Below are 8,384 nucleotides of genomic sequence, written 5' to 3'. Positions count from 1 at the left end.
TCCTAAGTTTGATGATTTTTATGGAATTTCCAAAAATCACCTTAAAACTTCCACTATACAGCATCTTATTTTCTACAGGTCATTAGGTACCAAGATAAAACACCCTAAATATGAACCCCAGAGGTCTTCTGAACAGTTTGATGCTCACTGTACATAGGTTTATCAAAGCACATGGCACTTAGAGACCCCCAAATATACCTTGTGCACACTAATTTCATGGCTTATCTTTACCTAATTCATAAACACATGGCAGTTTTATGAGGGGTAGAAGCTGCAGAAATGTAGGGTGACCCCTAAAATCCCTATATTTTTGGAAAGTACACATTCTGACAAATCCAACAAGGGTAAAGAGTCCTTTCTAGACCAAAGTACCAATCTGCAAAGCTTTCCTAAAACTAGCGGTTTTTATGACATTTCAGAAAATCACATAAAAATATTGCAGTTTGCCGCATTTATCTCACACAATTTCTTGCATACAATGGCAAATATCCCCAAATAGGAACACCAGAGGCCTACTGAACAGTTTGATGCCCAATATGCATAGATATACCAAAGTCTGCGGTATGTACTGACCCCAAAATGAAAATAGCGCATAAGGATTTCTCGCCTGCCACCTCAGCTTTTGCACACAGAGCCCCCTGACAGCATATTATATGCAGTAAGGCCCCCAAACTACACAGGGACCCCCAGAAAACCATATATTTTTGGAAAGTACACATTCTGACAAATCCAACAAGGGTAAAGAGTCCTTTCTACAGCAAAGTACCAATCTGCAAAGCTTTCCTAAAGCTAGCGGTTTTTATGACATTTCAGAAAATCACATAAAAATATTGCAGTTTGCCGCATTTATCTCACACAATTTCTTGCATACAATGGCAAATCACCCCAAATAGGAACACCAGAGGCCTACTGAACAGTTTGATGCCCAATATGCAGAGATATACCAAAGTCTGCGGTATGTACTGACCCCAAAATGAAAATAGCGCATAAGGATTTCTCGCCTGCCAGCTCAGCTTTTGCACACAGAGCTCCCTGACAGCCTATTATATGCAGTAAGACCCCCAAACTACACAGGGACCCCCAGAAAACCACATATTTTTGGAAAGTACACATTCTGACAAATCCAACAAGGGTAAAGAGTCCTTTCTACACCAAAGTACCAATCTGCAAAGCTTTCCTAAAGTTAGCGGTTTTTATGACATTTCAGAAAATTACATAAAAATATTGCAGTTTGCCGCATTTATCTCACACAATTTCTTGCATAAAATGGCAAATCACCCCAAATAGGAACACCAGAGGCCTACTGAACAGTTTGATGCCCAATATGCATAGATATACCAAAGTCTGCTGTATGTACTGACCCCAAAATGAAAATAGCGCATAAGGATTTCTCGCCTGCCAGCTCAGCTTTTGCACACAGAGCCCCCTGACAGCCTATTATATGCAGTAAGACCCCCAAACTACACAGGGACCCCCAGAAAACCATATATTTTTGGAAAGTACACATTCTGACAAATCCAACAAGGGTAAAGAGTCCTTTCTACACTAAAGTACCAATCTGCAAAGCTTTCCTAAAGCTAGCGGTTTTTATGACATTTCAGAAAATCACATAAAAATATTGCAGTTTGCCGCATTTATCTCACACAATTTCTTGCATACAATGGCAAATCACCCCAAATAGGAACACCAGAGGCCTACTAAACAGTTTGATGCCCAATATGCATAGATATACCAAAGTCTGCGGTATGTACTGACCCCAAAATGAAAATAGCGCATAAGGATTTCTCGCCTGCCAGCTCAGCTTTTGCACACAGAGCCCCCTGACAGCATATTATATGCAGTAAGGCCCCCAAACTACACAGGGACCCCCAGAAAACCATATATTTTTGGAAAGTACACATTCTGACAAATCCAACAAGGGTAAAGAGTCCTTTCTACAGCAAAGTACCAATCTGCAAAGCTTTCCTAAAGCTAGCGGTTTTTATGACATTTCAGAAAATCACATAAAAATATTGCAGTTTGCCGCATTTATCTCACACAATTTCTTGCATACAATGGCAAATCACCCCAAATAGGAACACCAGAGGCCTACTGAACAGTTTGATACCCAATATGCAGAGATATACCAAAGTCTGCGGTATGTACTGACCCCAAAATGAAAATAGCGCATAAGGATTTCTCGCCTGCCAGCTCAGCTTTTGCACACAGAGCCCCCTGACAGCCTATTATATGCAGTAAGACCCCCAAACTACACAGGGACCCCCAGAAAACCACATATTTTTGGAAAGTACACATTCTGACAAATCCAACAAGGGTAAAGAGTCCTTTCTACACCAAAGTACCAATCTGCAAAGCTTTCCTAAAGCTAGCGGTTTTTATGACATTTCAGAAAATCACATAAAAATATTGCAGTTTGCCGCATTTATCTCACACAATTTCTTGCATACAATGGCAAATCACCCCAAATAGGAACACCAGAGGCCTACTGAACAGTTTGATGCCCAATATGCATAGATATACCAAAGTCTGCTGTATGTACTGACCCCAAAATGAAAATAGCGCATAAGGATTTCTCGCCTGCCAGCTCAGCTTTTGCACACAGAGCCCCCTGACAGCCTATTATATGCAGTAAGACCCCCAAACTACACAGGGACCCCCAGAAAACCATATATTTTTGGAAAGTACACATTCTGACAAATCCAACAAGGGTAAAGAGTCCTTTCTACACTAAAGTACCAATCTGCAAAGCTTTCCTAAAGCTAGCGGTTTTTATGACATTTCAGAAAATCACATAAAAATATTGCAGTTTGCCGCATTTATCTCACACAATTTCTTGCATACAATGGCAAATATCCCCAAATAGGAACACCAGAGGCCTACTGAACAGTTTGATGCCCAATATGCATAGATATACCAAAGTCTGCGGTATGTACTGACCCCAAAATGAAAATAGCGCATAAGGATTTCTCGCCTGCCAGCTCAGCTTTTGCACACAGAGCCCCCTGACAGCCTATTATATGCAGTAAGACCCCCAAACTACACAGGGACCCCCAGAAAACCATATATTTTTGGAAAGTACACATTCTGACAAATCCAACAAGGGTAAAGAGTCCTTTCTACAGCAAAGTACCAATCTGCAAAGCTTTCCTAAAGTTAGTAGTTTTTATGACATTTGAGAAAATCGCATAAAAATGTTGCAGTTTGCCACATTTATCTCACACAATTTCTTGCATACAAAGGCAGCTCACCCCAAATAGGAACACCAGAGGCCTACTGAACAGATTGATGCCCAATATGCATAGATATACCAAAGTCTGCGGTATGTACTGACCCCAAAATGAAAATAGCGCATAAGGATTTCTCGCCTGCCAGCTCAGCTTTTGCACACAGAGCCCCCTGACGGCCTATTATATGCAGTAAGACCCCCAAACTACACAGGGACCCCCAGAAAACCATATATTTTTGGAAAGTACACATTCTGACAAATCCAACAAGGGTAAAGAGTCCTTTCTACACCAAAGTACCCATCTGCAAAGCTTTCCTAAAGTTAGTGGTTTTTATGACTATTGAGAAAATCGCATAAAAATGTTGCAGTTTGCCGCATTTATCCCACACAATTTCTTGCGTACAAAGGCAGCTCACCCCAAATAGGAACACCAGAGGCCTACTGAACAGATTGATGCCCAATATGCATAGATATACCAAAGTCTGCGGTATGTACTGACCCCAAAATGAAAATAGCGCATAAGGATTTCTCGCCTACCAGCTCAGCTTTTGCACACAGAGCCCCCTGACAGCCTACTATATGCAGTAAGACCGCCAAACTACACAGGGACCCCCAGAAAACCACATATTTTTGGAAAGTACACATTCTGACAAATCTAACAAGGGTAAAGAGTCCTTTCTACACCAAAGTACCCATCTGCAAAGCTTTCCTAAAATTAGTGGTTTTTATGACATTTGAGAAAATCGCATAAAAATATATTTTTGGAAAGTACACATTCTGATGAATTCAAAATAGGTAAAGTTATTTTTGTACACCAAAGTTACACATGGCAAAGCTACGCTAAAAACAGATCAGGAATACTAATATAGGGATAAAAATGTGCAAATCAATGAAACAACAAAATAAGTCACACAACAGCATAATTAGTGGTCAGAATATCTGATCCAATAGTCACGCTGTCAAAATAAACAGTTTTTGGGGGAAATAAAAAAAAAAAAAAGTAAAATGAAAAAAAAATAAAAAAAATTTTAAAAAGTTTTTGGGAGTTTGTGTATACATGTGCACATGTAAAAGTTGTGTGACAGTGTGTATATGAGTGTATATGAGTGTATATAAGTGTGCAAAGTGGGGAAAATAAAAAAAAAACCTGTGCTAAATTGTGTTGTATGTGTGTATAAATGTGTATAAATGTATGTAAGTGTGTGTAAAAGTGTGTATAAACAAAAATAAAGTCACACTTACCTGTCCTGAAGATCAGATCGTTTCCCAGCTCCTCCATGCTGCAGCCGTCTGAAGGAAGTAGGTAGGAGGCGGCTCAGGGGGGAAGCAGGAAGCAGTACAAGCAGCAGATGCGATGCGATCGATGCGATTGACGCAGGACCATCCCCCCCAACCCCCTCGGCTCATTGCCGATGGGGTTTGGGGTACTTCTATCTCTCTGCACCGGCGGCTTTTGCCGCCGATGCAGAGAGAATGGCACAGGGAGGGAAAACGTAGGTACCTACGTGCGTGGCAGGGAAAGGGTTAAATGACTGGTAGGGAATTCCCTGGCACTTAAACCCTTGAGGGTATTACAGTCACAGACATTCAATCATAATGGTTCCATTGAACTTGTTCAGTTAGGTGTTGGCTGAAACTAACAGGTGTAAGATCCAGTCACAATGGTACCATGATTCTCATTGATGCAGGTGTTAATCCTTCAAAATACATGCCTGAAAGTGTGAACTGTTTTGAAACTGCCGGGGACAAGTTTTCAGAGCTCTTTTTAGATGTTTGTATTCCTTCTCTTTAGCCTCTGCATTGGATGCCACAGTTTCAGCCCGATGATGTAGAGTCCTAATAACACCAAGTTTATGTTCCAAAGGGTGGTGGGAAGCAAACAGCAAGTACTGATCTGTGTGGGTGGGTTTCCTGTAAACTTCAATATTCATGATGTTTTTGTCCACCGAGTTAAAATTTTTTAAAAATTTAATTTAAATGAGAAGAAAAGGCTAATAAAGAGTTAATCCCAAGCTGCAGGCATACCTTCAGTTCTCTCAATAGTGCCCTTAAGTCTCCCCATATTTCACCTGTTCAGATGATCAGAAGCCAAACAGGAAAAAAAAATGCTGAGCTGTGTAAAAAAAGTTCCCATAATGCCTTGCTCCTGCACTGACACCCAGACCAAGTGAACATGCTCAGTTAGTAAGACTATGGGGCAGATTTATCAAAACACGAGTTTGAATCCCGAATGGGAAAAATTCGGATCGGAAACGAAAATTTCTGAAGATCGCAAATATCACGAAAATGCTTACGAAAAAATCATATTAGTCACAATAATAACGTATTGGCAATCCGAAAGTCACAAAATGTTCGTACCGAACGATTGTAAACAGCGGCAAAATCGATCCGATTTTTTCGCGCTAAAAATACAGAAAAGTCGCGGAAAATACGATTGGACTGATCAAACGAACACTCGGAGTGTTCGTGGATAAGTAAATGTGTCCCCATGAGTCAGCTTCCTGCTGATTGGCTCAAATCCACATTCCTAAAGGGGGGGGGAGTGAGTTGTTAGCATTCTTGAGGGAGGGGGGGAGCAGGAGAGAGGAGACAGCAGAGAGCTGGGTGTCTCTGGCAGAGGAATTACAGACACAAGAAATCTTTTCACATAGAAGTCAGTGCAACGTTTCTGTGAGTGCTTATGGCTGTATTTACATAGACCTTTCTGATAAAGCTTGCTTAGTTTTTACCTTTCCTTCTCCTTTAAGGCATATTTTCATGATGTAATTACCCCTGTTTATTCCATATCTTGGATTTAGGAATTTCAGTCTTGTTGAAAGTTCAGATTTAAAACATGCATGTATGTGAATTGTTTATTAGCTCTTTTTTTCAAAATCCACCTGACTATGGACTACATTAGTCTGTGGGTGTCCTCTCTGAAATCCTATCATTAGAACAAGAGCCAAATATTTTGGTTGCCCAATGTGGCCACAGAGTTAGGATGAAAAATTATAACAATCTAGTTATTGACTTGTGAGCACAGCAATCACGCATGCAGTCATATCCAGTGTCGGACTGGCCTGTAAGTTTTCCTGGTGGGCCCTGACCTGAATGGGCCCTTTGCCCTTTCTGGAGCAGAGAGCATTGACTCTTTTCTACCTTTTCCAGGTTTTGCTTAATTTATTGCCGCAGAGAGAGATAAGAAAGAGTAAATTTAGAGAGGTGGCAGACAGGAAGATTAGTTGTGAGGCAAACCAAAGCAGACACATATACCATTCCACTGGTGATTTACATTCTAGTCTAGTGGTGGGCAAACTTTAAGGCTCAGGGGTCACATTGACAGACGTGCCGGGCTGCTTACCTGCAGTCTTGAAGCCAAGTCTCGCGTGATGAGACTTGCGGAGTCGGTTTGCTGTTAACTTTTCTGAAGGCATGAGTAGCGAATTGGGACTGCGGTCTGTTAGGAAAAGCGAGACACACCAATCCTCGACGGGCCGGATTAAAAACACCAACGGGCCGGACGTGGCCCGCGGGCCGTAGTTTGCCCACCCCTGTTATAGTCGGTGGGATGGCATTTCAGGGAGTTTAATTGTCTCCCCCCTTGCAGTAATGGAGATTTATCGCGGGTGACTAATCTTCTCGTCTTCCACCTCCCTTAGAAGTCTGATAGGGTCGCAGAAATAACTGAGGCCAAATTTAATCTATATAATGACACATATAATCTGGGCTATAAACAGTCTGCAATCTCTCTGTACCCATTCCATTTCTGTGTGCTTACACCGGGATCCACTACATCAGTCTTGCAGTTTCATGCCAAATTCCACTTACTGTACCCTTAAAGATTTATTCTTGCAGAGAACCACGCTGGTCACGTCAGGCCCATTTGTGCACAACACCATGTAATCCAATGGATGCACAGTACAAGTGATTTTTTTTTTTGCCTGTAAAATTACAAGTTTACTGATGAAAGGTGTCCTGAGCAATTTAAATTATTTTGAGTATATTTTCAGTTAGCATAAATTATGGAATAATGATTCACAATTGGCAGCTTTTATAGTCTCAAATCACTTTATTAAAATATGACTCGTCAATTTCTCTTTATTTTATGTTTGACACACTTCCTCCAGTGGTGCTCTTTTCTGTAACATCAACCCCCTGAAAGTGAAAACAACCCACACTTGCTGCCCAAAAGTGATAGACCTTTCCTTCTACCTCCTTCAAGCCTGACAAACCCATTCATAAGCCAACAATATGACAGCCTTCACCCTCCTCACAAGCCACCTCATCAGCACATGCCACCAGCCCATAAATGACTGACGTCTCCCTCTGCACAAGGCTATTTACCTGCACCCCGGCCCCCATGCACCAAAATTACAGTTCTTTCTGCACAAAACCATCCAACCTACAGCCCCAAGACAAATGACAGCCTTAGGAGTTGAAAGACAAGGTTACTCATTTCGGATTCAGTAGGATGTACTTTTCAAAAATATATGGTTTCCTGGGATAAACCTAATGTTCCAGGATTTTTGGCTTTGGAATGTAAAGTATGTCGTATTCTGCTGTAATGCTTCGAAAATTTGGTAATTTACTGCTGGGAGTTTTTGATCTATAGAAGTCAGAAATCTCCATAAAACTATACATATCAGGTATTGGCACGTTCGGGAGACATGAGGCTTTCCAAACCAGTTGATTTTGTGTCCATAATATGTTTCTGGTATAAATCACTATAAAATATTTTCTTTTTTTTTTTTTTGTATTTAGAGCTCTAAATCTTGTTCCAGAAGTGGAAATACCACAAAAACTCAGGCAGATTTCGAGTTCAGGTTGTACTGAAAAAAAGGATATATAGTTTTCCTACCTAAATTAACACCCCCCCCCCCCCCCCCCAGTAAATTCCCCTAAAATGAGAAAGCACAGAATGTTTACAAAACATCTGGCACTAAGGGGAACCGAAATGTGAAATTTGCAAATCTATCCTCAATTTAACTTTTGTTTTGTAATTCAAGGCAACAGAAAATTCACAAAACAGACTGTTAAAACAGTTGTGTTTTACAGCTATATGTACTTTCATTACAGATAACTGCTATAGCAGTGCAAAGTAAGGATGCCTTCTGGCCACCAATTCTTAAAGACATAATTTCAGAATAGTATATATTTTGTTACATTCTCTTACAGAATG

Source organism: Xenopus tropicalis, chromosome 7 (assembly GCF_000004195.4).
Source record: "Xenopus tropicalis strain Nigerian chromosome 7, UCB_Xtro_10.0, whole genome shotgun sequence".
Lineage (NCBI taxonomy): Eukaryota > Metazoa > Chordata > Amphibia > Anura > Pipidae > Xenopus > Xenopus tropicalis.
This window is presented reverse-complemented; position numbering follows the sequence as displayed.